Raw genomic sequence first — 7,621 nt, 5'->3', positions numbered from 1 at the left:
TCTCAGCCCTGCCTCCTCATCTCATACTCTGACACAGCCACCCATTTCCCTCTTCTGTCAATGAAGAATTTGCATTTTTAAAGCAATTGGACAGTTATGCCATTTATACTAAATTCTCATTTTCAGATTAGGACATCAGGAAATAATTTGTCAGTTCTGCTTACTACAGGAAAGGAATTTAATTCTTAGGTTTCATTTTCAATGAAGAATATCTGGTTTGGGAATGCACATTCTTCCCCAAAGCACAACACAATCTCATGGTGTTATGCCCAGATCACAAAGTCCCCAAAGACCACCAGGGAGCCGATTCCCAGGCAAAAGCAAAAGAGCTGTTTTATTGCAAGCTCAAGCTTGGGCTCCCGGGGTCTCTACCAGAATGGATCCAAGCCAGGAGCCCCGAGCTCTGTCACAGGGTTATTTTATAGCATAGCACAGCAAAGTGGGCGTATACATTTTAAACAAAGGGACTGCTTCTGGATTGGCTGCCACTGGTTCTGCCATATGGCCCACTCCAGAAAGCAGTTTCTGATTGGAAACCAGTGACTCGAGATGGAAAACCTGCAACTCGGTTTTGAACAAAGTCAGTTTTGAACAAAATGGCAAGAACAAAAAACAAGTCAGTTTTGAACAAAATGACTGACAAAATGCATAATGGCTGAGCCCTCAAAATGGCGTCAGTCTGGTCCTCTCAATGGTTGTCTGCACAATTTCTCTATTCCTAGGATGGCATTTCAAGCACCAAAAATATTGTCAAATTGCTGCCCCAAATCATCCTTCTTGTGAGGTTATCAAAATGTAACCTAATTCTACTGATGTTCCTTTTACATAGGATGAGGGCTGGTCATTGGAACTTAACACTGAGTAATTAGAGTTTTTAAGATTTATTATTACTGAACTAAAATTAGCATGATTCTGGAGCAGAGGACTTTGATTAACTATTCTTCCAGAAAGTTGGACTGCTTCACCACTTGGGGGAGAAAGCAACTTCCTAGCCAAAGCAGGCAGGAAATACAGGTGTCAGATACTTCACCCATGGTTTTGTCAATATTGCCTTCAGTTGGGGTTTTAAGTGGCAGTTCTCTTTTTAAAAAATTTTAAATAGTGCCCTCTAATCATTTCTAAGACAATCACTGGGACTTGGTTAATCTACAATTTGTTTTATCAATTTTCATTAACTGCTCCTTAAACATGTATGTGTGATGGCAAAATTATTCCTCATCCTTATCTCATTATGAAGGAAGTTTTAACATTATCTCTCCCAAAATGTCTTTGGACAAGAAATCTCATTGTGCTTCACTGACATCTTTATCAAGAAAAAGTAGGAAAAGGAAGATCCTGGATAGTGGAAATTGTTGCTCATTTTTAGTGAACTTCCATTTAAAAAGTATAAAATCACTGTTTTAGAAAGTGGTGGATTGGCGGCAATGAGTGTGACAGGAGCAGTAATAACAATAGCATACTCTAAATAGCTTACAATTTTCTTAATTATTTTCTTAGTGTCATTTATTTGCACAGTTAAGTTACCCGGGGAGGGGTATTTACCACTGGAGGTTTGGTCATTTGTGTTTTCTCTATTTCTCTCTCTCTCCTTTCTCTCATTCCTCTCTGCCTCATTTAACTTAGCCCATATTGTTAACAACTGGATTTGGTAAACAATATCTCAAAACTTTAGCAACCAGAGAGGGAAAGTTACACCTAAGCTCTGATAAATAATAAAGGATGTTCTAGGAAACTTTAACATCAAGGAGGACCACAGGTCACTCGCTAAGAAAATGAAATAACATGGTCCCTTTTCTTCATCGAGTTGGATGCCATGAAGCATTTACTTCTTAGCAGATAAAGACGTGGCTGTACTGCACTTCCTGGGATGCCTAATATACTTTCACAGGGAAGCAGTGGGAGTTTGAGAGTTTTGATTAGCTCAGCACCTCTGTAATCATAACACAGCTCTGATGGATGTGACTCTGGTCTGGGGACAGGGCGTACTATCCAGGGAGGGCTCTGGATACAGCGGCCAGGAAAGTACAGGGGACTTAGGAGCAGTTGAAGACCTGATTCCGACTCCAGGAGATGCCCCTGGGCTCACTCAGGGTGCAGCTGGCCACGTGGCCAGGAATGTGGGAAACAGGGGGCTGTTAAGGATTTTTTTATAGGTTTCTTATCCAGTACAGAGAATTTTTGGAATTACTACCCTGGACATTAGAATCTTACAGTGGCTTCATGGTGAGAAGTGAGGGATGAAAAAGTCCTTGGTCATGAGAAAGATGTCTGAGTGCACATGAAGTCAGAGCAAAGCAGCGCCATCCAGACCTCAGAAAGCTCATGGTTCAGCTAGAGAGAGAAATGTCCTCAATACAAAGACAAATAAGTGAAAACCACAGTTGTGTTGAGTGCTGCAGAGAAGTCCTGAAGTCAACCACAGCAGGGGGACTGTGACTGTGACACAGGACGAGCAAGAAGAGCAGGTCCAGGTCCATTGCCCATCTCCCTTCTCTGGATCCCTCCAGTCTAAGGAAATTAAGGAAGTGGAAGAGAAAATCCGGGAAGAAACGATTCCTGAGGGACAGAAACATCACCACGGTTGTGTCTAAGACAAAGGAGGGCCGAGCCGGCGACCAGGAGCCCACACTCATTCCTTGGCAGCAATGCAGAAGTCCCCCAGATGCTGCCTTAGAAAAGACGGGGCCGGGCGGCGCCTGTGGCTCAGTGAGTAGGGCACCGGCCCCATATGCCGAGGGTGGCAGGTTCAAACCCGGCCCCGGGCCAAACTGCAACAAAAAAATAGCCGGGCGTTGTGGCGGGCGCCTGTAGTCCCAGCTGCTCGGGAGGCTGAGGCAAGAGAATCGCCTAAGCCCAAGAGTTGGAGGTTGCTGTGAGCCGTGTGACACCAAGGCACTCTACCGAGGGCGGTACAGTGAGACTCTGTCTCTACAAAAAAAAAAAAAAAGAAAGAAAAGACGGGGCCTGGGTTTCCAGTGAGACTTGCCAGGATGTCAGCACCGCAACGGGTGGGTAGACACTGGCCTCACACACGTGACTTCATGCACGCGACTTCCTGCAGAACCACGCCTCACACACGACTTCCTGTAGATGCTGGGCTTCACATGTGACTTCCTCTACACACTCGCCTCATGCACGTGACTTCCTGTAGATGCAGGCCTCACGCACGTGACTTCCTGTAGACACGGGCCTCACACGTGACTTCCTGTAGATGCAGGCCTCAAGCACGTGACTTCCTGTAGATGCGGGCCTCACGCACGTGACTTCCTGTAGACACGGGCCTCACACGTGACTTCCTGTAGATGCGGGCCTCACGCACGTGACTTCCTGCAGACCACACCACACGTGTGACATCCCTCAGACGCACCTCCCACACGTGCCTTCCAAACCTCAGGCTGCTCATCTCACAAGCCTGTTTCGTGGACAGAAGGAGGCGGTCACGTTAGAAAGCCAAGCAGCCAAGAGACAGGGACGCACGGCCGACGCAGAGCAGCGCAGGGAAGGTCCCGCTCTCGCACACAAACTGCGGCAGCCACAAAAGGGGGGAGGGGAGGTGTTATCAAATAACGTCTAATAAATGTTTGATAGCCTTAAGTTATTAACATAACCAACATGTACAGATGATGGTCTCCAGACTAAGACAGACGGAGGTGAACTGCGGCGGCGTCTCTCCCGGGCAGGGGTGAACTCCTCCGGGTCCGGCCCCACAGGACCAGCCTGAGAGCCCCGCGCTGACCACGCGTCGCGAATGCCGCTCATTGGTCAGCTGGGATTACCAAAAACATTTCAAACGACTTCTGCAAATTTTTGATGTGCTGTTCCTTTCTGTCTTACAGCACCTGTCTAACTAAAGAGACGAAGGACGCGCAGGGCGTGCACAGTAGGTAATCTTGCAGTTTTTCATAATTCTTGTACGGGGCATTAATTTTTTATAAATATCATAAAGAAAGACACGTCATGAATCATGAAGCATCTAACCTTTTTATTGACTCCTAAACACCCAGTGATAGTTCCTTTCTCTTGTCTCCCGTTTCTACCCAGCCCAGTACATGAACCACGTCCCAGACCCACAGCGCGGCTGCCCGGAAGCCTCGCCAGGTTTGACGGCGGGGGACGCGGGTCTGCGGCTGCACTCGCCTCCCTGCGGGCAGGAGCCGTTTGAAACCACGTGCGCAAGGAGAGACTAAGCAAGCCCCTGTAATATTGGAAATACTAAGGAATGCTCTCTCTGCATTTCCACTGCGGCCTGTGCAGGGTGAGCTCCTTCCCGGCCACACCCCAGGCCTGAGGCTGGACGCGGACACTTCCCATCCGTGTCCAGACATGCCCGCTTTCCTGCCTGGTGAATGCGTCCTGATACTTTATATGAAAAGTGGTGTGCACAGTAGGTAATCTTGTAATCTGTAATACCAAGTACCTGGGACTACAGGCGCCCACCACAATGCCCAGCTATTTTTTTTGTTGTATTTGCCATTGTTGTTTGGCAGGCCCAGGCTGGGTTCGAACCTGCCAGCCCTGGTGTATATGGCTGGCTCGCTAGCCACTGAGCTATAGGCACCCAGCCAGCCAGCTTCTTTTTCCTTCTCTCTTCTATTGTTTACAATCTGGAAGTTCCATTTTACTGTAACACCATTTTATATGAAAAGTGTTAGAAGGATCGGCCCTCTCAATCCAAGGGCTTTGTTAGATGGATGAAGGGCCGAGTGTGTGACTATCATTCATTCCTCTTTTAGAATTGTTTTAAACCCATAACTTAAAAAAAAAAAAAAAAAAAAAAGACTTGTTCTCTGGAGATTTCAAATATATGCTAATTATACTTGACCTCAAGGTAACTGTCACAGATAAAATTTTGCATATCTTTTTTCCTCTGTTTAACCTTCAGTATGAAAATGTAAATAAGTAGAAAAGGGGAAAGTCCTTCTAACACATGAAATACGATTAGTTGCGTTAATAGTTATTAAAAAACCACACTCACATTGTGTCTTTCTATTGCAGCGTGTAAAAGCTCAGCTAGCAAATTTCTAATGTTAAAAAAAAATGCACTAGAAACAAATCTGTGGAAAAGAATACATTTTATAAGTAAATAAAATGTAAGATCTAACTTGCTTGATAATGACCTTGTAGGTACCCAGGTATATCCAATATACCTAACACTAGGAAATGCATTTTGAAATAATTGTGCCAACTTTAAAAACATAGCCACGTGTAATATTCTTCACCTGACATTACAGTTGGCTTTGCTGTTAAATTTATTGTTTTCCTTCCTCCTTTCGCCTTCCCACCACACCTCAAATATACTCTGGTCTAAATTTTAAATTTAGAAAAAGAATAAAAATTATTTTAAAATTCAATATTTTTAAGAATAAAAGGGAACAAATATTTTTACATTTTAATGGAACAATTCCATGAAAGTTAATATTCATATTAATAGAGAGTCTGGTATTATAATCTGCTAACCAAGATAGCAAATCCCGAGTCCCCTGGCTGGGGGAAGTTTCTACAGGAAGATTTCACTTCTTCTTACGGCCTCCCTTCATCTACCGAGAGTTGAGGAGCCCACACAGGATGGGACGTCTGGTCTAAGTATTGATTATGGCTTGTCTCTAAGCCTCAGCTAAGTGTCCTCCGCGTGTGCGACTAGGGGCCGTGGCCTGGAACTGGCCACCACGTCTTTAGAAGCGATTTGTTTCACATCTCACCTGGGAAAACTGGGGTGGAAGAAAAGGGAATTGTGATTAATCTGCCCAAATATATAAATCCTAGTTCCTTTAAAGGTACTTACATGGGTCATTACAAAAGTTTTGATGTTTTGAGATACACAAACATCAAGACACATAAAATCTGCAAAGTCAGAAACGAATGAACCCTCCCAGGAACACCGATAATCTGAGCAAGCTGAAACTTGCACGGGTAAATCAGAAAGGTCGCTCTCAGCTATTTCTTGGAAGTGAAATGACAGACGGTAACGGTCTGTCTCAAAACTTTCATACTGACCCATGTAGCCGTTGTATGTATGGGAGTATTTAACTGTCTCAACATGCATCTATGTCAGAACATACAAAAAAAAAAAGAACACTCCCAAAATAATGTTCATAGGTCAGGTGAAATACTGACCCCCAAACCAAAGATTGTACCAAAAAACTTCACATTGATCTCACTTATAAATATTGTTACAAAATAATCTTAAACGCAATGTCAGTGCAAAGAGTCCTACTGTGCATCAGATGTGACTGTAACTGTGCTTGTTCTGTGAAAGACAAAAGAGAAACCAGAAGACGCTGCCCTGTTACCGCAGAAGGCCCTCCCCAATGATAGCAGATTTAATTTAAATAATGGGGTAGATATTTAATAATCAATTTTTAAACATAGCTGCAGTTTAACAATGAACAGTAAGCATCCTTCACCGAGAACGTGCCTGCACTATTTCTTAACATAACACCTCTGTTTTCTTATCAAATGTGAGGAGAGAGTAACGTGTGAAACTTTGCCCACTGTACTTCACAGCCCTGTTCTTCCCTTTGGCTATTTTTAAATTCGATTTAAAAGCCAGGGTGCACAATGAGCCTCCTGAAAAGCAACCTCTTGACCCACTCCTGTTCCATTTCCTCTGACTCTGACCTGTCTGCTTCCAAATCGTATTTTCAGATGCTGTTATTGGTGTGTCAATTTCTGATACCAGCCTGGACCTCCTATTTTGAAATATCAGAATTTAGCTCTGACCTATCCCAACTCAGTATACCCTTCTCCATTCTTCCAATGCTGTTAATTTTTCTTTTGGGGTGGTGGTGGTTGCCTTCTGTTTTTATTTCAGATTAATATGAGACTATAAATGATTAGGTTACATTGGTTTTGTTTGTCAGATGAGGCTCCTGTTGCGGTTGTGTCCCTCACCCAGGAGGTGCGTCAAACACCCCTACATTGTGCCCATTAGGAGAGAGTCCCCCAAGCCCCCTCCCTTCACCCCTCTCCCCCCACTGGAGTTTAATTCAGTTTTTCTCTCCTGTGGGCATATAGTTATCTATTGGTTTCATATTTGCATTGAGTATGTTGGGTACTTGCTTTTTCATTCTACTAAGGAGAGTGTTCTCCAACTCCATCCAGGTTAATACAAAAGCTGTAAAATCTCCACTTCTATGGCTGAATAGTACTCTATGGCCTACGTATCCCACCCTTGGTTAATCCATTCATGCGTCGATGGGCATTTGGGTTGATTCCACATCCTGATGGTTGTGAATTGAGCTACAATAAACATTCTCATGCAAATGTCCTCATGGCAAAATATTTTTTTCTTCTGGGTAGAAAAATATGGAACACGTTGTGAATTTGCAGGTGATCCTTGCACAGGGCCATGCTCATGTCCTCTGTTATTGTTCCAGTTTTCATGTGCTGCGGAAGCCAGCACCGGTTAGTTTTTCTTTAAATTAATGTGCATTGTTTACATTGTATTTCTATCAGCATTTCTGGCAACGGAGCCAAGTGCTGTACTATGCAGTCTTTTTCATTGCTGAGCAACCACCGATGCTTCCTGCCTTCCCTCTGGTTCTTGATGGCTGTTGACTGAGAAGTTGAGATGTGTATTATCCACCCAGACCCACCTCGAGGGTCTGGCCCGAGGTTCTGC

At 44.2% G+C, this 7,621-nt stretch overlaps 1 non-coding gene across 1 annotated transcript; it reads right to left on the bottom strand.

Moving 5' to 3' along the window:
* Positions 1-7,299: 7,299 nt before the first annotated feature.
* Positions 7,300-7,402, bottom strand: LOC128573201 (U6 spliceosomal RNA). Its single transcript, XR_008376362.1, has one exon. It is a non-coding gene; the product is annotated as a U6 spliceosomal RNA (small nuclear RNA).
* Between the last annotated feature and the right edge of the window lie 219 nt (positions 7,403-7,621).

The sequence above is a fragment of the Nycticebus coucang genome, chromosome 20 (genome assembly GCF_027406575.1).
Source record: "Nycticebus coucang isolate mNycCou1 chromosome 20, mNycCou1.pri, whole genome shotgun sequence".
NCBI lineage: Eukaryota > Metazoa > Chordata > Mammalia > Primates > Lorisidae > Nycticebus > Nycticebus coucang.
Note: the sequence above shows the minus strand (reverse complement) of the source record. Positions and strands in the feature narration are given on the sequence as shown.